General features: G+C 31.7%; 1 protein-coding gene across 6 annotated transcripts in view; it reads right to left on the minus strand.

Annotated features, from left to right (window-relative positions):
* The window catches only part of LOC124537662 (dystroglycan 1), a 100164-nt gene that overhangs the window by 45150 nt on the left and 28967 nt on the right, over positions 1 to 26047 (minus strand). For 4 of the 6 annotated variants that reach the window (XM_047114574.1, XM_047114576.1, XM_047114575.1 and 1 more), the window contains exon 2: positions 24121 to 24160. The exons of 1 other annotated variant lie outside the window; for it this stretch is intronic. The gene's annotated coding sequence lies outside the window, so the exon portion shown is untranslated. Of the gene's footprint in view, positions 1 to 8607; positions 8775 to 24120; positions 24161 to 26047 lie in introns of those variants that run through there. One more of the 6 variants, XM_047114572.1, reaches the window with a different exon arrangement.

A 26047-nucleotide genomic window follows, 5' to 3' on the forward strand; every position in this document is an offset into this window, starting at 1 on the left:
ACTGGTATTCAAAAGTCACGCATTCCGTGCAAGTAATACCTCTGGTTCCCTGAACCTTCAATTCGAAACATCAATGCAAGATATTACTGATTGGCGGTAGCAAACAATTTGTGAATATTTAAATGTCAGATGATCTTGAACAATATACTAACTAAGAAAAGAAAAAAAAACATTATTATATTAAGTAACGACTAAGTTAAAAAAAGAACGAATACATTAATTTTTAATATACATTTAATGTTAAGTAGGAATGAGTACATTTTACTGAAACGATTTCATTCCAAATCGCTGTGAAAAAATAAATTTCATTTCACACTTTCCAATCTGTTACATTATCTGAGATTACGTGAGTCTCCAGGGCGCTCGCTGCTGTTCCATTTACATTTATATCTCTTTAAAAACTCAGTTAATATACAAATGCCTGATTAAATGATAAATGATAAAAAGTTCATTTTTATTTAATATAAAAGCAAAATACCATTCAATTGTTAATAATAAAATCTAAAAAACTATAACATATACAAACTTGAAATTTGGCAAGTAGGTTCCTTATAGGGGTAGACATCTACTATGAACAGATTTTACGAAAATACACCCATAACCGGGTAAAACGATGCTTGGATGTTTGTTTTATAAGTCTCATGCAGGTCAAGCCGGAGGTTCAGCTACATACTTGTATCGTTAAATTGACAAATTGGTTTGATATTTAGTGTACTTAGTATTTCCAGTAAGACTGTATCTTACTAAAAAACATGAAAGTCCGTCAATGACACGGCAGGTCAAGTTGCGAAGCGCAGTAACTTAAATAATAACATTGTGTACTAAAACCATCTCCGAAACGTGCTACATATTTTGATACACCTTGGTTTTAAATTGGATTGATTTAGTATTTTTATCATTTAAAAATACGCGTCTACCCACTTATTATTCAATATATTTCAGTCATACTAACAATACGTAAGTTCACCTCTATAGTTTCATATGTAATGTATCTGAAATACTTAGTTAAAACATAATTACGCTTTGTTTACGATTGAATGATTTCTAGCATCTTCCTTAAAATTTTAAATTAGCGAATGTTATTAATCATGCGTGGAGTCTTGATACAATCTGCTCGATAGTTGTCACGACATTCATCTATTAGACTCAAAGGCATATCTGATCAGAACTGTAATTATACAGCGGCGCTAGTACCTACTTGCAGTTAAACGTAATAGTTGAGCTCATTATGTATTTGATAAATGTTTTGTTCCGCAAACGACCTTGAGATATAATTGGTACAAATGACAACCGCTTTTGTAAATGCTTGTAAATGATATTTTGATTCTTGAGCGATATAAGAGTTGAGATGGCCTAGTAGATTAATACGGAATCGTGCTTACTTTATTTTTATTTATAAATAAAAATTTTTATTTCAAAAACAACTTCGAGAAAACATCATCATGTATCGCGTAAAACCCCTATACTTGTGTACGTATTTCAAACTTTTCTTTTTGAAAGGAAACGAAGACATTGCTAAGCATTGGCTCTTTTAAAGATGGCTATTAAGGCCACTCCTGTTATGAATAATGACTGACACCTAACTAATTAATACTTTGACTTAAAGATTGTTATTTATAGTAAACAGGATATGTTACAGTGTTAAAATAGAGGTACACACATATGCTTATGAATGTATTAATTTCGTATGGATTACTTTTTAATTTGCCGAAACACATTGTAGTAATTAAGGGAAGATACTACTTCTATTGTATTATGCACTATTTTATTTACAAGTTTTATATTATTTACGTGAGCAGTAATACAGTGAATATCTTTTTATGTAACGCTGAATAACAATTTGTTTAAAATCTGTTACCATGCATATTATTAATAGTTAAATATTTCTGACCGTGTCAAGTATTATCACGGCTAGGACTCGAGTAAAAAATAAATACGAATTAACTACAACGTCGACAAAAACGACTTAGCAGCGCAAAATGTAAGTGATAATTTAATTAAGTCGCTACTCGACAATCGCGTGGGAAAATTTTAACAAACTATCAAACTAGATATTATTTCTAATTATAAAATATATTTCTATTCTTTCTATGTATTATTTCGTTGGAAATGGGCATTAAAATTTCATAATATAATAGTACACAATGATGCATACCAAAAAGTTATCTTGAGAATAGGTTATATATATAATAGTGATAATTTTGGTGTACCGTAACAGTCGTCATTGATTCCGGGTGTAAAGTTAATTCATCTGAGTGCCTTTTTTTATTCATTTCGATACCCCATCTGATCGGTATCGTACACGATGTGCAGTTCAGGATTAAATTGTTGAATAAAATATTTTTAGGCAGAATAAGTTTATCTTAGCATTTACTTCGTAGTTTAAGAAACAATAATCGCATTAGTGACCGATTATTATCAATAAAATTTACTATCTAATATATATTCTTTCGCTACAAACGAAACAAACGAAAGAAAAAACTAATTAATACAGTAATTAAAGATCATAACATATATGACTTATGTATTTTTTAAAGAACGTCATCCGTTTTTTACCTTTTCAGAAGTTTTTAATTATACCTAATTAAGTCAATCTTTTATCTTATTTTCGGCAATAGTGTAAAACGAATATTTGTATATAGGTATTTAAATTTTATTTTTCTGACCAGTTCTACCTAGCTTCACTTAATATAGTTTGTTATATGAAGATTCAAAATATATTTAAATAAAGTTTATTTTGATTTTGAATTCGTTAACGTTGGATGATATTGGACCAAATAAACAAACCCTACCTCTTTCATAAATCGTCAACATCATTATTATCATCGCATATAATATTAACGTTTCATTTTAATAAAAATAATATTTATTATGACAACACTGCGAGCGTGTTTTCACATTAAATATTATTTGAAACAATAAATTGTAGTAGACGATTATCCTATACATAATCTGCTATAGTAATATCATTTTGTACATTGTATTTCTTTACGGGCATTAATTATGTGAAAACTATTAAGTTAATTGCCATATAATGATACTAATAAATGATTATTACATATTATGTACTTCAATAAAAACAAAGCGAATGAGATCGAGGACAAATAAGACAAATAAACTTTATTCCTTCTCCACTCCTTGATTGACAAAAAATATAGACAAAGTTTTGTTACTTTTATTAGGCCTGAAAGATTTAGTATCACATACAAGGTATACACGACCGTGTAATACCCATTTCCCAGATGACACGCTTATATAAACGAAACTAACATTACGACTAAACTACGTCATAAATCAGAAGTATTTTTCGACGGTGTTGCCAGTCAAAAGTTATTTCGTCCGGAATATAATTGACAGTCACGTAAATATATAAAGCATGTTATCCGGAATTTAACTCGCAATATAATACATGCAAAATACGATAGCATTACCGAACCCCTATCGATTTCATGCTTCAAGAATTGACATGAACTCGGGACGGATTCGATTTATTCCTGACTGGTAAAGAATCCGCAGTAATAGGGTTCAAATAGACATATAGAAACACCCGAACTGGCTTCCTTGTAGGGAATCGACAAAGACACTTATTGAGTTTCAAACGGCGAAATTATCGACTATTTATAGCAGGACATTTGACTTTGATTTTCATAATCTTTGATGTCCACAGAATGATAAAGACGGTCCTTTTGAAATCTCACGATTTCGTTAAAAATTTTAGTAGCTAAACATTACGTATTAAAAATTTACATAAAAAATATAAATAAGTATGTACAAAACTACCCGTATTATGAAGTTGTTTGTTTTAACACTTATAGCCGGTGTTATGAATGATTACATTAACAGCCTGTAAATTTCCCAGTGCTGGACTAAGGCCTGCTCGCCCTTTGAGTAGGAAATCTAGGAGACGTGGTGATAACGTACCACCAGGTGGTAATTACCAATCATTAAACATATAAATACATATACTAAAAGAAACAGTTAAAGATATGATATATGCTTAACAATATACTTACACATACCTACGTATCATTGTTTGTTCGTAAGCCCCCTTGTTGGTATTAAATAAATTAATTTGCATTCTTATTTGCTAACTTCAAAGGAGATTTCCGACACGTACTCAGGAAAAGGGCACCCCGAGAAGAAGGGATTTGTTAAAATTGGATAATGCTTTTTTTTCTACCACAACAAAGATGTTAATAAATGCTCGAGGTAAAAAATAAACAAACTGCAACACTCAAGATATATGTTAGGGTTAGTTAGATTAGTCATATTTTTAGGTTGAGCCTTAAAATGCTAAAATTTATAGTGTGTAAGTGCCTTTATGGATGATCTTCATCTTTATTAGTATTATAAATTTAATGTACACATTTAGTATTCTACAGGAATTTGAAATTGACGTCTATATTTAAAGAGAGCGATACTGCAACATTCAGCTAATTATATTAAATTAAATACTAATAACTCTTCTGGTTTAAGTTTTATGTATATTGGTTTACGTAGTATTTACAGTTAGGTATTGCAGATTATTGAACATCCTCCTTGTTTAATGAAGATACTTCAAATAAACAGTCTACTTAAGACACTTGTATTTAGACATACAATGATTTAGTTCTGTTAGAAATTACAGAAATATACGAAGAGTTATGTGACTTCATTCCACATTGACGTTACGTTTATTAGTGAGGCCGTAAAACGTTAATCGTCGTGGTCATCACATCACCTATCTCATCTAAGAAGTCCGAGGTCATTGTTTATATCTCGTAAATTTTTACATAGCGGTAAAGACGAAAACGTCATTGTTATAAAGAAGCTACATAGATAATAATAGAGGATATATGTTACGGTGTTTATATTACATTGCCCTTATAATTCAAAAAATATCTTATAAAATTGATGTTTTATTTTTATGGTATCGTTATCGAACGAATGAACCATTCGATAGTAAGTGGTTACCACTGACATAACCAATGCGCCACCAACATTGGGAACTTTGATGTTATGTTCCTTGTGCATTTATTTATACTGGCTCACTCACCCTTTAATCATAAACCCAACAATGTTAAGTAATATTGCGTGGCAGTCTAATATTTAACGAGTTACCTACACACGAAGTTGCAAAAAGCATCAATTGATTTTATTTTAATTTTACCAAGTTGATTGTTATTTGTTTCAAATCAAAAGATAAATAAAAGCTATAGGAGGTAACGAGAGATTATAATTTGATATCAATTTAGTTAATTACATTTGCTTAAAGCTATCAAGTTATATTTTATACAAGCATATTATTTTAAACATTTTACAAGCCCATCCTCTCGGCTAAATGTAAAGCCAACAAAATGAATAGGTATTAACAAATGTGGTTTTATTGTTAGACTCGAACCAGCTTGTAAAGAACTAGAGACGTATAATAAAAATTATGTCTACATAAATCACAATTCTCAAACGCTAAAAAACATGAATTAAATTATTTCATATGCTTAATTACGATTAACTCTCAACTCAAGTGAAACATTTGCGTGTTTAGTTTTTGTTTAAGTCAACAATTACGAGAATAATAACAAAAAACATTCAAACATACAGAAATGTTTCCCTTCACTGAGTAGCAGACTTCGCGACAATGTACCTCTTGAAGTCACTTACAGGAAAACTACAAAGGTGTTTGAGTGTACAGTCGGCAACGCGTAAATATATCACGTTAGCGTTTAATGTAATACGAGTAAGGACTATGAGGCGACGATAATGAGTGTGACGTGCGTGGATTACTGTACATGTCAAAGGACATGTTTTGGAGTTGTTTCTCTGTTAGTCTGCAGCCCTTTGCACTGAGTGCGTAGTTCGGAGTCTAGTGCTAAGTGCGACGTTGACTAGGTACTCGTGAATGCCTAGGTAGCTTCCATAGACTTTCTCTCCTTTTATACTACAGTGGTATGTCAATATTCGCTTTTTGAAAAACTCAAATATACCTTAACGTAACGTTTCCTAAATTCGCCTTTAGTCATTAGCGTTAATGTAAAGCTAACAAACGCGCATGTCATTATATTTAACAAACTATTGAAAATTTTAATCTTATAATTTACCTACACATTTTTTCCTAGTAGTAGGTGATGGATTTATACCAAATTTTGTCTGTTTGCAGAATATACATTATCATGCTTTGAAAAACATGATGAACGTGTTCGATCGCCTGGCTTCATCATCATCATCATTGGATAATGGGAGTGAGGTTAAAGAGTGCACCAGCGCTTGCTCACACACTTGACAAATTAATTGGAAAATATTGAGTTAGAATGACTAAGGTAACCGAAATTGATCAAAAAGAGCATAATATAATTTATTTCGAATTATTGTTTAACAATACGTACCTACCTATAAATAGATTTTAAAAAAATGCATACGTCGATATTATTAATAATACCAACAGTTGAAGACGGCATACGATCCGAAGCGCATACTTAAGAGTTTTAATGCATAATGATCGTCCATTTATTCAAGCATATCATTCGACTTGTCTGGGTATGTGCGTACGTACAGTAAACATCAATTATTTCTTATTTTTAATGCAATTGAATGTTGCGATATATCTATACAACAACTTCAGTTGTTAATCAGTAGGTATGAATCAAATTTTGTATAATATAAACATAACATTAAAACGATTACAATACTTCTGGCACTAGTCAAACTATATTACAAAATGTTTTAATTTGAGTACGTATTGTTTAATTTGCACTTAATTATAGCGCTAATAACAAAACAACTAAGTTTTACTTTACTGTAAATAAATTGAAGATAAAAATGGTCATGTCACTGTTATATAATTAAATAATTTCTAGATTGATAATTTCGGTATCGTAATAATATTTTTAACTCGGATTTTTTATCGTCATATGTTATTTATGCCAGTAAACACTATAAAGAACGAGTAATTTGAGTTTTATAATTACAGCGATTTAAATACAAATTAAGCTTAAACTCCGAGGAAGTATATAGGCTATTTTTGAATACCCAAAATGCCCTTCGTGTGCTTTTGACAACTATTAGTAATACATGTTAACAACTTTTATTGAACTCGTCATAGCAAATCTTATGATACCAAGCTTCACATGTTAACCAATTATCTTTTGAAGAGTACCAATTATCTCTAATGTTCATATAAATATAAATACGTAGATAATACAGTATTTAATACTTTTATACAAGCTTCGTGAGAATGCCTCTAATTAACAGTGGTCAGTGCTTAACAGCTTACCTCATGTTTATTTCTAATTATTTTAATTAAACTCAGCTGATTTTATCAATAAAAATATAATTTCCATTTTAAAGTGCATTAAGCATTCGAGTCGCCTTAAGTTTTACTGAATTATGATCGCGCGCTTACTCAGGCATGGCATACGTCTCGTCTGGATATGTATAGTCAACTTCAATTATTTCTTCTGACAGATGTTTGTTAATTCATACGTGAATTCAATTATTATGAATAGAATGCGTGATATTTTTGACGCTTACTGTACAATCTGAGATCTTGTAGCAGAATTGCATAGTCAAGGCGGCAATGCATGACGACATTGCGTGCCTTTGTTTTTACGGCCTAACGTTTTCTACCTCGTATCAAGTTAGGCTAATTCTAAAACCCAGGTTGTATATTCTCAAACTTTGTATACACGAACTACATTAACATAGACTTTATTGAAGTGACAGTCCATGACGGAATTGCGTGAAATACTCATTTCAACCATTGAACGGTTGAGCACGTATTAAATTTTTTTTCGTTTAAATTTTTTTATGGTTAAACGCATTTCTGTATATTTTTTGTTTATATTCCTTATATTGACTTAGACGTAAGAACGGAATATGTAGACTTCCTTACTGTCATTCATAAATATACACACACCGGTATGAAATTTCACTTGTATACAACATTATCAATGAGTATTACATAAAGTACTATGACAACTTCCTTCTAATAATAATAATTTAATTGAGATATCAAAAAGCAAAAATATTATTAATTATACTTAATTCAGACGCATACCTAATTATATGTTATAACTTTGTAAAGTGTGCTCACATCGTTGATAATGTCAAGTTCATGAGATTAAAGAAAATAACTATAAAAATGTACATTGACCTGTGATAATATCTTATTCTTATAGTTTTACCGACAAGTTGTTAATTATACAATTAAAGTATAAACAAAAAGTCAAATAAATAGATTAATTGACTTAATAAATATGAATACGAAAAAAAAAACGTCAAAAATTGACGAAAACAAAAACTGTTATGACGATAATCAGTCAATATTAGGGGTATGAGTAAGATGGCTACAACATTTTTAAATTACATCTCGCAGATTGACTCTCGTTTCGGCCCCTAGGCGTTTGTTTCCCTTCTAATAATGTACGATGAAATGGGAGACTTCTCAGTGCGTGAATTTTATTAGGGGCACGAATCAATAGACGACCGAATGTACCCCAAAAATTATTAAAGAAACTATAAATTTTTATTAATATCATATAATACTGTATGATAAATTGGTTTAAATTGATACATTAATATAAGTTTCGTCTGGTTTAGTTCAAACATTTTAAATATTTTTAAATTACGTACCGTATATTTTTGCATAAATTCCAGCATAGATATTCGTTTTCCAAAAACACAACACAGTTATATCCGATATTTTTTTTTGTATATGGGTAATATCTGCGGCACTCGATTCGACGTTCGGTACGAAGCGCGGTAAGAGAGAAACGGTCCGACGCGATCGGAGCGAGGAAGGCGACTGCACTCCGGTGACAATCCTAACCCCCCGCTCCTCTTACGCACTTCTTTCCCCAGAGATCAGCTGAGTCCTAATTATTACTATTAATACTCGCATACTATAATATCATAATCATCATTATAATGGATTAAACTCGTCAACTATAACACTTAACACTTTTGAGGATTAATTACTATTTTAGGATGTTCTTCATTTGATAAGTTGGAAAAATGTCAAAGTAATTAACTTTGACATTTTTTCCAACTATGATACATTTAGTTTTGAAGCTCTATTGTAGGTGAATAGTTATATTAGTTACTCCAGGTATATAAGAGGAAGGTATTTTAATAGTTTAAATATCCCATTTAATTCAATCAACCAACTAATTCCAACGAATCTCTAGATTTCAAGGAACTGTTTTTATATGCCCGATGAACACAGGATTGCATTGTTTTATTGCGAGCCAGATGTCAAAATGTTTTTGTTTCTAGTTATAAATCTCTGGGTATTCTCGTGCACACCACGGGCACATTCAGTGGGTCATAACTTCAATACAATCAATCACAGTCGCGCAATATAAACTTGTCCCTTCCAATAAAAAAAACAGTTTGATTGCTAATACTTTTGTTCTATTTCTAGAAACTCCAAGGTTAAACGTAGTTAACAGTGCACGCTTTAGAATATAATGTTACCAATTCTGTTGATTATCATTTATAATATTCAAATGATTTTACAATAAAAATATTTGTATTTAATGATAGCTTAGAACCGATACGATAGCAACACAGATCAAAGAAGCGATTGTAAAGAATTGGTATCCGTAGCTATCGAATAAGTAAAAAAACGCTATGGAATGTAATAATTCATTAGTAACCGAAATGAAACTCGATTCGTGAAGTACTTTTTAAGATGTTTTCGAAGAGGAAGCGACGATCCAAGACTGTCACGCAAACAAGCGTGCCCAGCCGAAGAAACGGCTTCTTCAAATAACAACCGATCAAATAAATCCAAGATTAATTAAATCATTTCATTTAGAAATATATTACACGTAATTTACTCTCACAGGATAGGTTACCGTAAATTGTTTGTGATATTTATTAAAAATATGATGAATTAAAATATTTTTTACACTTAACCATATTCTGTGACCAGGTTAACTTGGTAATAACATAAAAAATACGAATGAAATGTATCGTATAACTTATTAAGTATGCTTAACAACACGAAACTTTATTAGAGTAATAAATAAAATAAAATTCCAAACATTAAACAGTCTAACTAGTACTAACGCGGCCTTATTCCGAACAAGGGAAGGAGCTAGCACGTAAGTAATATATTCAGTGCACAGTGATTACAGAAAGTAACAAACGGTCCCCGGCGACAGCCCGAGTGAAATTACGGAGCGAGAGACGACGAAGCTTTTCATTATCAACTTGGAAATTTAGGTCAGACAAGCAAAAGCAAACAAGACGCGAAGGTATTGCCTGACGAAATTTTTGTTACATTGAGTTTTATTACCGAGTCATAATGATTAAGGTGTAGGCCAAAAAACAAACTTTTCGTAAGGCGGAATGTTTTTTTTTTTTTTTTTTTTTTTTTTTTTTTTTTTTTTTTTATGGCATAGGTGGCAAACGAGCAGGAGGCTCACCTGATGGAAAGTGACTACCACCGCCCATGGACATCTGCAACACCAGGGGGCTTGCAGGTGCGTTGCCGGCCTTTAAGAAAGGAGTACGCTCTTTTCTTGAAGGTTCCCATGTCGTATCGGTTCGGAAAAACCGCCGGCGAAAGCTGGTTCCACAAAGTAGTTGTGCGAGGCAGAAAATGTCTGAGAAATCGCGCTGTTGTGGATTTTCGGACAACAAGGTGGTGCGGGTGAAACTTAGAGTTTTGGCGAGATGTCCGAAGGTGAAATTCAGCAGCCGGGATTAATCCGAACAATTCCTCGGAACATTCCCCGTGTTTTCTCTGAACTCAAAAATGAATATAAAATAGAATAAATGTTTCGAATCTAAAGATAACATCAAAGGAAGCGAATGTAACTCTAACAATAATAGCGACGCAATTTTACTTAAATCCGCTAATGCGGAAGGGAATCAGCGTATAGATTATAAAGAAACAGAAATGCGAGCCGAGATAACCGCTGACAAAGAACTAACAGAACGTTGCAGCACTAGGACGCAACAGGTCGTAAATGTTGCGGTCACAACTGAAATTACATAGCTTTGTTTTCTTAATACGTAATTTAATAGTTTACATTGCAACGGATAACGGATCGCCAGGACATTATGGCTATATAAGCGAAATAGTACCTGCCTACTGTACTAAACAATCGCTCTAACGAATGATAATACTTTTATGTTTTTTTTGTTACGATATTAAGACGGACGAGAAAATGGGGATGGGATATAAGGTGGATGGTTATTGGTCACCACCGCGCATAAACAATAGCACTGTAAGAAATATTATTAATTTCTTACATCGTCAATCCAAACCAACCGACGTGGTAGGTTAACCTAGCAGAACTTGCAGACACTAGTCCTACCAACAAACAAATATGTATATATTTTCACTATTAATTATTTTTGGTAAGATTGGCCTCTTACTAATTATCTTGTTTAAACATTCAATATTAATCTTCCATTCAAAAGTCACATCTATAGGATAAAAAGATTTTCATTCACAAATACCTAGCGAAGCTGTGCGAACTAAAATCCATTCATGATACGAGAAGATAATATTGATGTTTTTATTAAATAGACTGGAACTCGACGTTGATTCGTAAGCGCGATATCTGCAGATTAATTGATCCGGCTCCGTTTTTGCCGTTCTAGCAACTGAATCAGATCAGTACTGTAACAATAGACTTCAATATGGCGCGACCTGATTGTGCAGGAACTATTAAATTGCATATTATTTAAGTCGTACAATTAAAATGTCGATTATAGTTAAATAAAAAACTTGTATGTCGTGCTCAGTTATGCTGTATAATATAATCGAGTTATATCACATTTAATTAAATGTTATGGTTTTGTTTATGTAAGGACCAGTGCGTATTGTAATAAGTTAGTTTTATGTAAACCTTTTTTAATTAAATGCTGTAACATATTAAATAAGAATAGCCGTCAAGTAAGGGATCACTCATCACTGTCTTATAGATAATAATTATTCTATTGAATTCTACTTTCTTTTGTTTTGATTTTCGATAAACAACACTTTTGATACCTTATAGTAATGTCATTTTTTAACTTGATATATTAAGACTAAGGTTCAATTTCCAATCAAAATACTATTTAAAATTCTATACAGAAGCTACTACGCTAACTAAAAGTTAAATGTTTTTTTTTTTATTATTATTAGAGAACAGTATCAGGAGAAAATTGTAAATTAATTAAGTTTCAATTGACTAAGCTGTGAAGTCCTTTGCAAAGTTTTCCAATCACGGCATCCAGGATTACTGAAGTCGGACTGGGTTTAAATAAAATAGCGTCAGTGGAAAGATTGTCTCATAGTATCGAGTGCCCGAATTAAATTGTCCAATATTATTTCAAGTAAGCATAAAAATAACCGATCCGTTATTTCAAAATTGGAGCCGAAACCTTATTATAACAAGAGAAACTTTTTCGCCGGGAGCTAAATCAATACTCGTGGGGTAACCAAAAGCGGACGACTTCTACCTTCTGAAGTTAGAATAAATTATACAAGGCCTTTGTTTATTCCATATTTTTACTATATCTCTAATTCAAAGTATATATCAAGTATTTATTATAATATATTAGAAGTAGAATAAGACTTTGAAAGTTGCCATTTATGTCATACAAACACAATAAACGAATTCTAAATACAGAAATACAAAAGATTATAGCGTAAAAATTAATACAGAAGTTTTTAAACTGATAATAAAGTCTTCAAGATACCTAATTATCGCTTCAGAGGCCGTGTCATTATTCGGAACCAAATTTAAATATTATGAAGTAATCATATAATTAATTAATTAGTTACCAATTCTGCATAAATAGCTCTTCTAAATAATTCTAGAAAGATATCTAGATGCATCGGAGGATCATGTCTTTTGTTAACTGATTTTATAATGACAATTTTATAAAAATGCTATCTTACAATTACTTTTTCTTATACATGTACTGGGACTACTGGGTAAATTAATGAAATCACCACATAAAACAATTTCATAAATAGTTTTGATGGAGTATTCTATAAAAGTAAACATCGTAGGTACTTCTTTGTCAAGCAGAAATTATTATAAATGAATCCATACATTTGACATCACCCAGACAATACAAGGGTCTTTGTCGACATTGAACAAGTAAAGACTTTTTAGTTATAAATAAATAAAATAAGACTACTGTAACTTTACAACTGTAATATAAGTTACTTTACACGTATAAAATCTTCAACGTAAGGTCGAATTGTAATGAATTAAAAATAGAATCGATTGAAAGTTACGATACAGGCATGCAGATACGAGAAACGTTATTTATACATATCTGAAAATCTGATTCATCCTGTGATGCACATAGAAACAGGTCAACGTCTTCCGTCAGAAATAGAACGCGTTGGTCGTGCTCCTGGCCCATGTCTTTCGACGCTCACCCTAACAATCCGTTTCGACATATCGTTAACATGTCAACGGTTATCAATATAACGTAGATTAATATTGTTTACATCTCAATACTACGTCACATTTCTTTTGTATGTATTTTCTTTTCCAATCTTTTAGATTCAATCTCACCTAGTCTGTGGTGCAGCTAACAAGCTAACCTTTTTACTATGGAATAGCAGGTCATCGACCGTCGACCTATTTTAACACAATAAATGGGTGATAACCGTCAGCTCGTCAAGCTATTTTCTACTAACAATGTTATACTTTTATTCTTTCATATGAATATACAAAGTTACGTTTGTACGACCTTTTAGCTCGATGAAGTTCGTTTTAAGTATTATGTGAGGATCAAAGTTGTAGATTTATGTTTCGTAGTATTCTCGATCCATAAACATTTCCTTGGCATATTTAACGATTGGATTTAAGTAAATTACATAAGATTATAAATAAAAAAGATCGGGATATATTAGCTGTATAGAACGTGAATTTTAATTTGAGATTGCGGGTTCAAATCTGGTTAAACACAATTGAGTTACAGTGTATTTATAATTCATCTCGTGTTTACGAGGCAAGAAAAACATCGCGAGCAAACCTGCATTTATCGGATAAAATTTATCTACATGTACATCTGATAAATTCCAAGCTGTCTATTATTAAGGAAATGAGGTTTGTTATGTTTTTTTTAATATTAATACAATGAAATAGTATTATCTTTTAAGATATATGTATTTTCAACAAATCCAACATTTCGGAATATGCTAAAATATAATGAGATCGCAAATATTTTCATTTATATTTTGCACATAAAAATGCTTATGCTTGTGATAAAATCAGTTCAGACAAATATTTAATAAGATGTAGCCTAAGCCAAAGTGAAAATGTAGATTAATAATAATTTGACACAGATGTAATTCATGAGAATATGTCAAAAGCCTTTGTCGGAAACAATATAGAAGCTCATAAAAGCACGATAAAAAATTTTAAAGAACAAACTGTAACAGTTTTGTTTAATATATGCGTTTAATGTCCTTCAAATTATGCGGTAATGAAGTGCGATCTCATTTAAGGTATAATGTACACAAGTGATAAATTACCTTATCTAGACAATTTGTCTATATAACACCAATTCATCACTGTCATGCGTCTCCTGCATTAGCGAAAGTGAATTGATTCAATGCGAAAAAAAAAAACGAATAAATTACATTATCTCCCATTAAGTTTGTAGTGCGCGTGCCATATGCGACGCGAAAGTTTTTGCCAAATTGGGCACAATTTAAATTAACGACTCGCTCCTGGCCAACTCAAATTTAAAGGGGTTCCGTATTAATTACAGTTTATATTGTATAAATTTGTCATGTTTAACTATTGGAAAAAAACTGAACTTTATTTATATTATATACCTTCCGGGAAGGCTTTACAATATGACTTCACTTCATCTGATGATAAGACGACCAGTACAGTCAGTAAGAATGTTCTGCACTAGTGACTCCAGCCATGCCGGCTCGCAAGATGCTTCTCTACGCCTGCTTTGATGGCAACCAGGTTATAAGAACTTAAGGTATTCAATAGTAAAAAAGATCATTTATTGTGATTAAAATAAATAATTATAATGCTCAACAAAATATTGTAAAGAAATATTGAAACCACGTTGAAAATTAAATGTTTATCTACGATAAAAAAAAATACATTTCATACGAATTCGGTCGAACAAAACAATATTTTAGGCTATTGAGTAAAACGCACTGTAGAGTGGCGTACAGAAACGTCGATTGTTTTATTGCTTTCCTGCGTGCCAGCTGGTTCTGAAACACGAGAAACTTCCATATGCTGCTGGCCACAGAATAGCGGTATTGTCCGAGCCTGAATAAGCTATTACCCTAACATGTGAAGTTGTTTATTGTAAGCAATTGACGCTAACGGCCGAACAATTAACGGTGTTACAATAATGCACTACATGCATTTAATGAAATTTCACCGAGTAATTCGCAATTGAGGACAATGACAATAAAATTTAGTCAAACGTATTTCATTGGTACAGCTGATGATAATTTACCAAGTCAACATTAAGCTGAACCCTAGATGTTACAGAATAGCTCAACAAATAGTTACTGTGTATTTGTAAGTCAAAGCATAGAATCAAACTGTAGAGTTTATAGTTTAAGGCATCGGAGTTGTACAGTAAATAATTCGACGGCAACAAATTATAAAAGAAGCCAGCCAGTTACATCGGAACGAACTTCTAGCCTAGGAAGTTGTGAAGAGCTTATTCAGATGGCGATTTCATAAACTGGGATAAACCGTCATTATATATTTCTTAATGGAATAATGTTTTTGAGTTGAAAGAAAAGTTGATTTTGCTATAAGAACTAAAAGTATTTCGATTTGCAGTCGAATGAATACAAAACATTCAAATGTTTCGAAAATATCAGCATATTTATTAATAGAACAAGCTAGGTCGTTTGAGTTGACAGATTATTGAATAATCTAATAAAAGAACCGGTAATGAGGGTATTGCACCTTGTGACGTAATTGAAATTTGACGGTAAATGTAAACTTCCTGTTCAACCTTAAACTGTTCACTCTTCCGTGGCTAACTTTGCATCGATAATAGTGTGGGAAATTGTCACGTAACTCAAAAATAAAATACATATAATTCCATACGTGTAGGGCTGGAGCAAGGCACGTCCCGCCCATGCTATTCACAACCGGTTATTGTATGCAAACGATGTCAGGACATTTTTCAAGCCGACTGCCGGATTAGTGATATTTGTATTCGCCGTTTCATGTTCGTCTACCAACTTTGTTCGAGCTCACTATAATATATGAGATGATGAATGATGTTAAGCATCATATGGACCATTTAAGACTCATAAGCTTTATAGTAGTCCATTTATTATTTATTCAATTTACTCTTGTCGTTGACAAGTAGATCATGTATGCCATGTAATTAAAAAGAAATCTGTGTTTTGATAGATTATATCTAAGTAGTAGTCGCCCGCGGTTTTGCTCATATATGGTTGGTTGGAGTTTGTAGTTTAAATTTGCTTTATACCAAATTTCATCAAAATCGCTTCATTAGTTTGGTCGTGAAAGAGCTTAGAGAGTTACTTTTATATTTATAATACTAGTATAGATTAAGAATTAAAGTGATCAAACTTAATATGTTATTGCCAGTGCCAAAGTTGTTTTAATCAATCGAAAAATCAACAATTCTGCTATAGCTAATATAATATTCAATTAAAAAACTGGCAACTAATTCTAAATGCAATTTATAAGCTATAGTGTACACTGTCATCTTAATGTGTAATAGGACAATTTAAATTCTTAAATTGAGTGGCTGTAATCTGAAGGCACTGATGAATAGGCCTTGTACTGTTTTGAATCCAGGCGTCTGACCAATCATCGTGACCTGATTCACGCTGAGGCAGCACGGAAACATTTTACTCACAAATCTATGTAAAGTTGATTTTAAAGCAGGCAATGTAAATTTATAAAGGAAAATTATTTAAAAAAATATTTATAGTGTTTTCTCGATTTCCATAATAATTTCGAATAAATTAATAAATCGATCTAATAGACGAATAAGAATATAATAAACATACTTTCGTTATTCTTTTATAACAATGTTATTTTTAAAGGCTTTTTCGAGTTTAAGTTATGATATAATTAATTGACTCGATCTTTTTATATAATCTCCAGACGTATTAATAGACTCATTATACGTGCCTTTGGTGTATATGTGTATTCTTTGATTCAGTTTCGTAATTTGATTGTCATTTATTTCAGGCAGTATTTCAAACTTAAAGGATTCGAATAACTATAATTAATAATATAAAGAAGAATGATAACAGCTAAAGTAGCTAGCATAGCTTGGTTATATCATAAATCATAATCTGACGCTAATTAAGAAATCTCAAACACGCTGTTTTTATGTTCTATTTAAATTAATTCAAGAATAAAAAAAAAACATGGCGTGTAAATATATTCCTTTTTCACGAATAAATCAGATTGTATAAGATCTTATTGAAGATGTCATGAATAAGAATAGATATCTAATTATCGAGGCCTTAACGTTTAAATTAAAGAACGCATATCTACTGTGTCAATGACCTCGCATCAGTTGCTCGCGATCAAATTGATTAAACGCTAATATGATACAGCTCTCGAGGGTTCCGTCGATGCTTTTTAATTGTCTTAATTGCTATCTCAGAATGAAAAGCTGACCAAGTACATTAGAACAGCTGACGTAAACAATTATAACTAACGATGGTATGTTCCTAACATAATTTAATCATATATGTATATAAATAATAGCTATCAGTCCCAGCTTTGCACTGGTAGTTTAGAGCTTATATTAAAAGGCTCAATATATAAAGAAAAATTGAAAATTTGAATTTTGGGTCAGGAACCTTTGCGAACCTACATAGTATAACTCACTAAAAAAATTTATAAATAAATATTATATAACAATTCTAATAATATCGCAACGTTATATAGTTTCTTAATAAAATATTTGTCAACATCCATTGCGTTATTTCAAACACCAAGTGAGAATTACTCATACTTATATAAACAGGTAAATACATTGCGTTGTCGGTACGCCTTAGTTGACTTAAAACCAGGTTTCATTTGATTTCAATCTGACTCAACAAATAAGACAGATATTATTTGTCAATCGTGAAAACAGCATGTCGTTATAAATTCGACAAACAGTTACAGTGTATTCAAAGCAGTCATAAGTTGTATGCGCGTGATTGCGTTCGGCGGCGCACGCGCATCAACGAACTTAAAATAGCCGCTGACTCAGACAACCAGAACCACTGTGCGTTGGCGGTGAAAACAAACTACGTTTTGCTCGATTTGTAAATCGAGACATGTATTGTGATCCTTAAATAAACGCTTAGTCGATTAAGTAACTACTCACAACTACGACAAAGACCCTTTTGTAATAGATATAGTAACAATTAAAATGGAAGCGATAGTATATGTAAACATTTAATTGTACGAACAAGTTGTCGATTAAAGGTCATAGCAAGTTAGGAACAGGATTAGATAATAGTTATACTTGATTCCGTATTTGGATAACGACAAACCGGAGATACCGACAACATCTAAAATGGAAGAAGTGTTCGCTTAACGAGTACGCTGACTCTAAGGACTTCCACCTTAACTAACAAAAACAGTGACATCTAATCTATTGCTATCTCACTCTTGCGTAACTGGTATGCTGAATGAAGGCAAAGGACGGACAATTGTATTATAGAAAAGTAAATAAATCTTTTTAACTGGATACTAAAGCAGAAGCTGCCTTTTTAATTGCCAAGGGATCGCAAAAACAATAGAAAGTGGTTTAAGCTAATGTCATTTACAAGAAGTAAGAATTTTTCAACAAAAAAACCTAATGACATCGCCTTTTATCGTTAGCAACTTCCGTTTTCTTACAAAAATACCTGCGTACGCAATATTGTTCAATAAAAACATGTTATTGGCTTATAAACTTGTATCATTATTATAAAATAATTAAATCGATTTAAAAATACGATTATCATCAAACTATTATAACAAATCCGAGGAGGTTTTTTAACATGCTAATCTCTGAAGCTAGCATTATTCTTTGAAAAATATTTTTACATTTTATAGCCTTACTCTTATATAGGAAGTAACGGCTCATGAACGCGGAGCAGGAAAGTTTAACCACGCGGAGATCGAGCTCTTATATGTATAAGAATATTGTTATCAGAGATAATAGATAGGTGCCGTCAAAAATGGTGTCAAGTAAAATGTTCTTTTTTTCGGATTATGGTTCTAAATCTATTTAGTAGCCTGATACATGAGATTTATGTACACTCAAGACTAAAATAATAAAACATGTCTACTGTACAAATCATGATCACACGGTCAATCGCAACTCTGATTAATTATCTGGATTAAAAATAAACTACTATAATCAGTGGAGTAACAATACACATAACACTGTCACAATATAGCGACAAGTGGCACTTACATCTACACATATAATTAAATTGGTGTGTATTTGTAATATTAAATAAAGCCCTTTTTTACTCAATGCATATGTATGTATACACGGTGGGTACATATAACAAAATAATATTTGTTACAATTTTTGCCGTCTGTCTGTTTGTTCCGGCTAATCTCTGGAACGGCTGGACCGATTTTGACGGGAGTCAAAATCGGTCCAGCCGTTCGTCCAGTCGGGAAGGAGTAATATCAACTACAATAATATTTTTGTTAAATTCAAACGTGTACAAGATTGCGGCACAGCTAGTAAAAAATAATTAAGTTTAAAACCAGATAATATTTATACGCTATTAAATTATGTCACAGAGATTATTAACTGTTGCTTTGGGATGACAATACCTAATCCATAATTTAATTAATAGACTATTCATATATATCCGCAATAGACATGAGCGTAGCCAATTTATAGCCAGTCTCCTGGGTTACAATTCAATTATACAAGGTCAATTCAAGCTAGTAATTAGCAGGAACTAGCATATAATTGTATTCTAGTGTATAAGTGGCGCGCACTGTTTCCCTTATCTGGCCTGAGGGTCGCCAGCGACTTAACGTATCAATGTCAAATTGTCTGCTCCTTATACTGTATAATTATACTGGCGTCGGTTAAGACGACAGATTAATCTTATTGGTGTTCTATATTATAGGTGACGCCATTGATAATATTTTATAAGTCGATTAGCATATAGATTTTTATTCAAATCATCACTGACTGTTCTCTCGTAACTGATTATTTATCCTTTGCATATTTTCTTCCTCTAAGTACCCGCCCCAGACATATACACAGCAAACAGACTGTCATTCCACGTATAACCCTTATGAGTAATAATTAAAAAAAAACAACTAGCCTTTGTCTTTCCCCGACTATCAAGCGACCGCCATACCGAATTTCATCTAAATCGGTTCAATGGTTAAAGCGTGGAGAGTTTCCGCAGAAAAAAACAGTGTTACTTTCGCATTGATAATATTAGTAAAGATGCAATATTTTTATCTTTTCAACCAGGAAGAAAATTGTATCCCAAAGTTTTTACTACGATTTTTTAATTAAATATTTACATTATTTCATTTCGATATTTTCCTTTTGTCAGCTATTTCCTATCTAATCTAAAAATAACTATTACAATAAGCAATTATGTTAATAGCTTATGCATTACGGGTGATGTCATAGCCGTTTCTCTCTATCGCCTTCCGGTGCGGGACGTTGATAGACATATGTGGATCTTGAGAATGGACGTGCGATATCGTTCGGCGCCGGCGCATTCTTGTTTGGCGAGGACCGGATACCGCGAAATAATGCATCGATCACCGTTAGAGGGATATTGAGGATAATAAATCATTATTTGTGTTTATCTTATGATACATATGTTTGAATTAAATCTATATTAATAACGATTGTAACAGTATAGTCATAGTCATATTAAAAAGTTATAAACCTTTTTACGTTGCCAAAAATAAGGAAAAGCAAATTTGCGTCATTTTTTTATCAAAAGGCATTACAAATTCCTTACAAGGCATAAAATCGCTCGAGTCCATTAAACAACGACAAAAAGTAAAAAGGACACCAAATTCGTATTTCAACGTCCATTAGACACGTAACTGTAATCTCAATCTTCAGCGATGATAACATGAAGAGGGATGTCGGGGATTTTATCACGGCCTTTCTTCTTAAAACAGAAACTGTTAGTTTTTGTATCGAACATCGGTCTTGTATTAAGGGCTATTCAGATTTTATCGATATACTAGCATCCTTATTATATTTTCAACCGATATTTTTCGAATTACTGTAAATAAATGATTTCAAGTTAAGCTGATACGTATTAAATATATACAAATAAAAAAGTATATCTTTTTTCGAAACTAGAATTGTTACAAATATGGTTGCGAGTGACAATTTTATAGCACCAAAAAATATTTCAATAGTCGTATTGAATACAGTTATAATATGTGTTAAAATGAACAATAGGTAAAATATTAATACAATGACGATAGCACTCCAAAATCAGAAGTTCAATAGAAATTTTCGACTACGATTATTTTGTACCGTTCCAAATCATCACTCATACGATAATAGCATCAGTATAGACTATAAAACAATCGTAGCATACAAAATAGAAATGATTCGTATAAAATGAAGTCGTAAAACTATTCATGATGTATTAAAACGAAGGTGAAAATAGCACAATAGACATAGCATCATCAGTTGCATCGTAAAAAGTTAAGCTTAAAATAACAACAAAATCTTTGGGATTATTTATACGGAGAATGAACGGTTATAAATATGATTTTCACGCCTATTGTAAATATAAAATAATCATCTATTCAATAATAGACAACATAATCCTTTGACACATATCCATACGACTCCTTAAGGGTTGCTGAAGTTCATGAAGATACAACTACAAACAAACGTAGATATTTTCTTATTAATGTCGATTTTTTTTTTATGTTATAGGTTGGCGGGCGAGCATATGGGCCACCTGATGGTAAGTGGTCACGATCACCCATAGACAATGACGATGTAAGAAATATTAACTATTCCTTACATCGTCAATGTGCCACCAACCTTGGGAACTAAGATGTTATGTCCTTTGTGCCTGTAGTTACACTGGCTCACTCACCCTTCAAACCGGAACACAACAATACTGAGTACTGCTATTTGGCGGTAGAATAACTGATGAGTGGGTGGTACCTACCCAGACGGGCTTGCACAAAGCCCTACCACCAAATTAGAATAATACGAAAGTTTCCTCTTAAGACGAAAACTTTATACAGCGTTTAAAAATAGGATCAAATACTTCATTCATTATTATTGAAACATAAGCCGAAAAGGTACAAATAAATTCAATATATCAATCGCAAAGGATTGAATTGGTTTCGACAATTAAGCTGTATTTAATATAAAATGTCAAATGAAGCGTGTAATGGCTCGCATTATCATTTATAAATTTTGCAATTTATATTTCATAATAACAATTGTCAAAAATTAAATTCTAACAACTGTTGAATGAATGATTTGTAGTTGAAATGATACACGATGATATTTTGAAGAAATAGTCTTATTTCGAAACAGGTAATTGATTATTAATTCCCTTATGAGTGCCAGCCTGAACAAGATGTTATTGTATCTTAATAAATTTAATTTTAACCACAAATATACCTCAAAAGAGATTCATCCTTTTTATCAAGTTTCTTTTTTTGAGTGTCATCATATTTCATCCGGCACTCAGCTATCAATGTTTAATTTATCTTTTTTCCTACTTCCTTTGAATTTCATGGTTTTTTTTTCTCGGTAGTTAATTGTTAGCGGAAAAAGCTTATAGTAAATATATGATATGTTAACAGTACATATAGCATTTTCTTTTCTTCTCCTAAAAGGAATAAATTGACAAGCTATTCATCAAAATCTATTTTTTATTTACATTAAAAATTGAGAGACACGTCTCCGTATTTAGAGGGCACAGGGAGTGTGAGGTGAGGTTCGGTATATTTGCCGGTAACGCCCAATTGAGGAAGGCTAACTACGTACGTGTCTCTGAACTTGCAATGTTTGTCAGTAAGAGGACAAATCTTACAAGTTCAAAATTAGTACCAATTCGCTTATCCTACGAAGTTAAAATTTCAAATATTGTATTGATGTCTCCAGACAAATCAGGTACCCAATTGTCAACAATATATCCGCAAAATTCTGTATCTATACAATCTTGGTTTTAAAGGTGTTTTTATTATAAATTTATTGAAATGAGATTTAAATTTATTGATAGAAAATAAAAGTGCATTATTTAACTTTGATCATTCTTCCCCTTTTTATTTACCCTTCAATTCACTTACTGCAATAAAACTTGTGAATATGATTAGATTATAATATGCAAATAGAATATCCCCTTAAAATGCTAATTTATTTGCGAACCATCGGTTTGGAGTAACATAACCTAAATGGGTCATATCTGAGAACATTGCTCTTTTCCTTATTAGAAGAGAATTTAAGAATATAAAAATTTAGTGCTCCTAATTGGATTTGAATCTTCTATGTTTAGCTAATATCTAGCTCTTTTATTCTCCGGCCTATCTCAATTCAATTTGTTTGCAATGGTGAGATATTAATATTTACTCGTATATGTAGATAGTAGATGAGATAAGGTATATTACGTTTGAAATGAGAGTAACTAAGAAGATTGTTGCCGGTTCTTCTCGGTAGAATCTACATTTTGAACCAGTGGTAGCTGTAAAATGATGATTCAAAAGTGCTTGTAAAAGTCTACTTGAATAGAGTAATTTTGATTTTGATTTGATTAAGTGAGAATTTTAATCAGAACAACACCCTGTCAAAATCAAAATAAAAAATATTTATTCAAAATAGAAGTGATTACACTTTCTAAATGATCGTCAAAAATCTACTATCGTTTCGGTTTTCAACACCTCAGACCTAAGAACCGGCGAAAGAAACTCAACAAGATCATTTTTTTAACATCATGTTACAATATATATTTTTAATAATAATACCAACATATTTTTGTTATTTGAAAGCCTGGAGGCGATCGTCTCATTCCCAAAGTGTGCAGTCAACTAGAAAGTCATTAGTGTTGTAATAATCCTTTAGCACACAAACGCTCTTTAATTATTCTTTTGAATTTAATACCTAATTGAATATTTATAATCTATAAACATGGATATAAAATTAGTTAAGTTATATTTATAAATAGCTTACCTTAAATATAATATCCTAATGTTTGACGTTAATAATTGACCTGAAACAGAAAAAATGCATTTTATATTTTTTTATAAAATCTAAATTAAAAAAAAAACTCTCATACATTGTACTGTCCTGGATTCTGTACTTTTGACAGCCTACCTGACCCTAATTCAAGTAAAAACTAGAACTCTTTTTACGAGAGCTCTTTTTATCGTTTTGTTTTTCGAGTGGACTAAATTTAAATTAGCGTTTAGTTACTACAAAGATGAAATTGGAGATAACAAACAAATTGGAATAAACCTCCGAGTTATAATAAAATGTTTATAATTAATTACATGATACAATTCATGTTAGTTACAGATAATAGTTATAATATTGTCTAGAGATAATACTTTGTTTTAGTTATATATTCTATTCATTTACGAAGACTCGCCCCTTCATGTTAACCTAACAAACATAATTTTTTTTTTGCTGTCTGTACTCGTCAGTTTCTCACGCACACTAAGACATCTTGTAGGTAAGCACACGCATCGTTCACACATACAAATACACGCCGATAATAATTTATTACCTATAATGTATTACCGAAAACTAAATGTATAATTATTTAAATTTTGTGTTTCAGCAGTCTTCTCTTAGTAAATAAATTTTAATTAAATTTTTAATAGATATACAGATATAGATAGATACAGATATAGAACCTTATGAAAACATAACAGCCTTTTGAGGAAGTGACCTGACACTGGAAGTTTTCCTTGCAAAGGTCTATTGAAACTTATTTTGGCGTCAAATTCCTAACATTATAAAAAAATATCAGTCAGTCTGAGAATAAAGAAAACAAATCTAAATTATAGAAGGGAAGCAAGAAAAGTACGGACAATATCAAGCTGGAGATGTGAATGTTCTAAAAAAAGCGTCTTTCTTATTCTATTACCAACATGCGTACCGACTGTCAATTTATGAATAATTTTTTTCAACGACACCAAAAAACTAACGATTTATATGAGTTTTAAAATAATCTTAAATGTGTAGATAATTATGCAAAATATTTTAAGTAATCTATATTGATTTGACCGTACGATAAAATCAAAACGGATTTCGTCAGTTTATCAATTATACCTACCACCCACCCACCTTACTAAAATCCCTAACCCTTTCGTTTAAACTTTAAGGGATTAAAATATACACGTATATTGATGTGAAAAGCTATTATAATCATATGAAGGTAACATAAAGGGCACTAATAGGTCAATCAATGGCAGCCATTTTTAGCTAGCCGTAGAGTTATGGGTGCGTGCCTATAGCCCTTCGACCTTAACGATTAGGTACATGCACGCTTTCTAGCAAAAGTTTGAAATAAATTAAATTGTACAATAACAATAAAGTAAAAGTAATTTACAATTTAGACCTTCAACTGTTAGAGGTCTGGAAAAGCAAAATTAAAAAACATAAACACGAGTTTAATATCACTGACAAACGATTTGTGAACCAAAAATAAAATAATTGGAAAGATGGGACTTGAATAATACGCCTTGACTTGTTTAATCCATCCGAATTTAAAAAATTGAAATGTCAATTTCATACGAAAACATTTCCGTAATCCACGTGCCAAACATCAGAGCGACGCCATTGTGAAAAGCTACGCACAAATACAGAAGTTAGTTCATACAAATATGAAGACAAAATTCAAAAGGTACAACGCACAAAGGATCTTACGGAAATATTTTCCCGTCTTTTCTTACATCATGTTGAGTGCCTCGCTGGGTGGGAACTTAAAGTGTTCAGTCAAGAGTTATGATTATTAACGATGCAGGCGAGTTGACGTTTGCACATTCAGGATCTCCAGACAGTCTCGGGGAAGTTTTAAATTTTAATTTAAATACACAAACTACGTATTTCGTTTAATGAATAATTAAGAGTACACATAACTTCGGGCTTGTTG

The sequence above is a fragment of the Vanessa cardui genome, chromosome 18, assembly GCF_905220365.1.
Source record: "Vanessa cardui chromosome 18, ilVanCard2.1, whole genome shotgun sequence".
In the NCBI taxonomy this organism is placed as follows: Eukaryota; Metazoa; Arthropoda; class Insecta; order Lepidoptera; family Nymphalidae; genus Vanessa; species Vanessa cardui.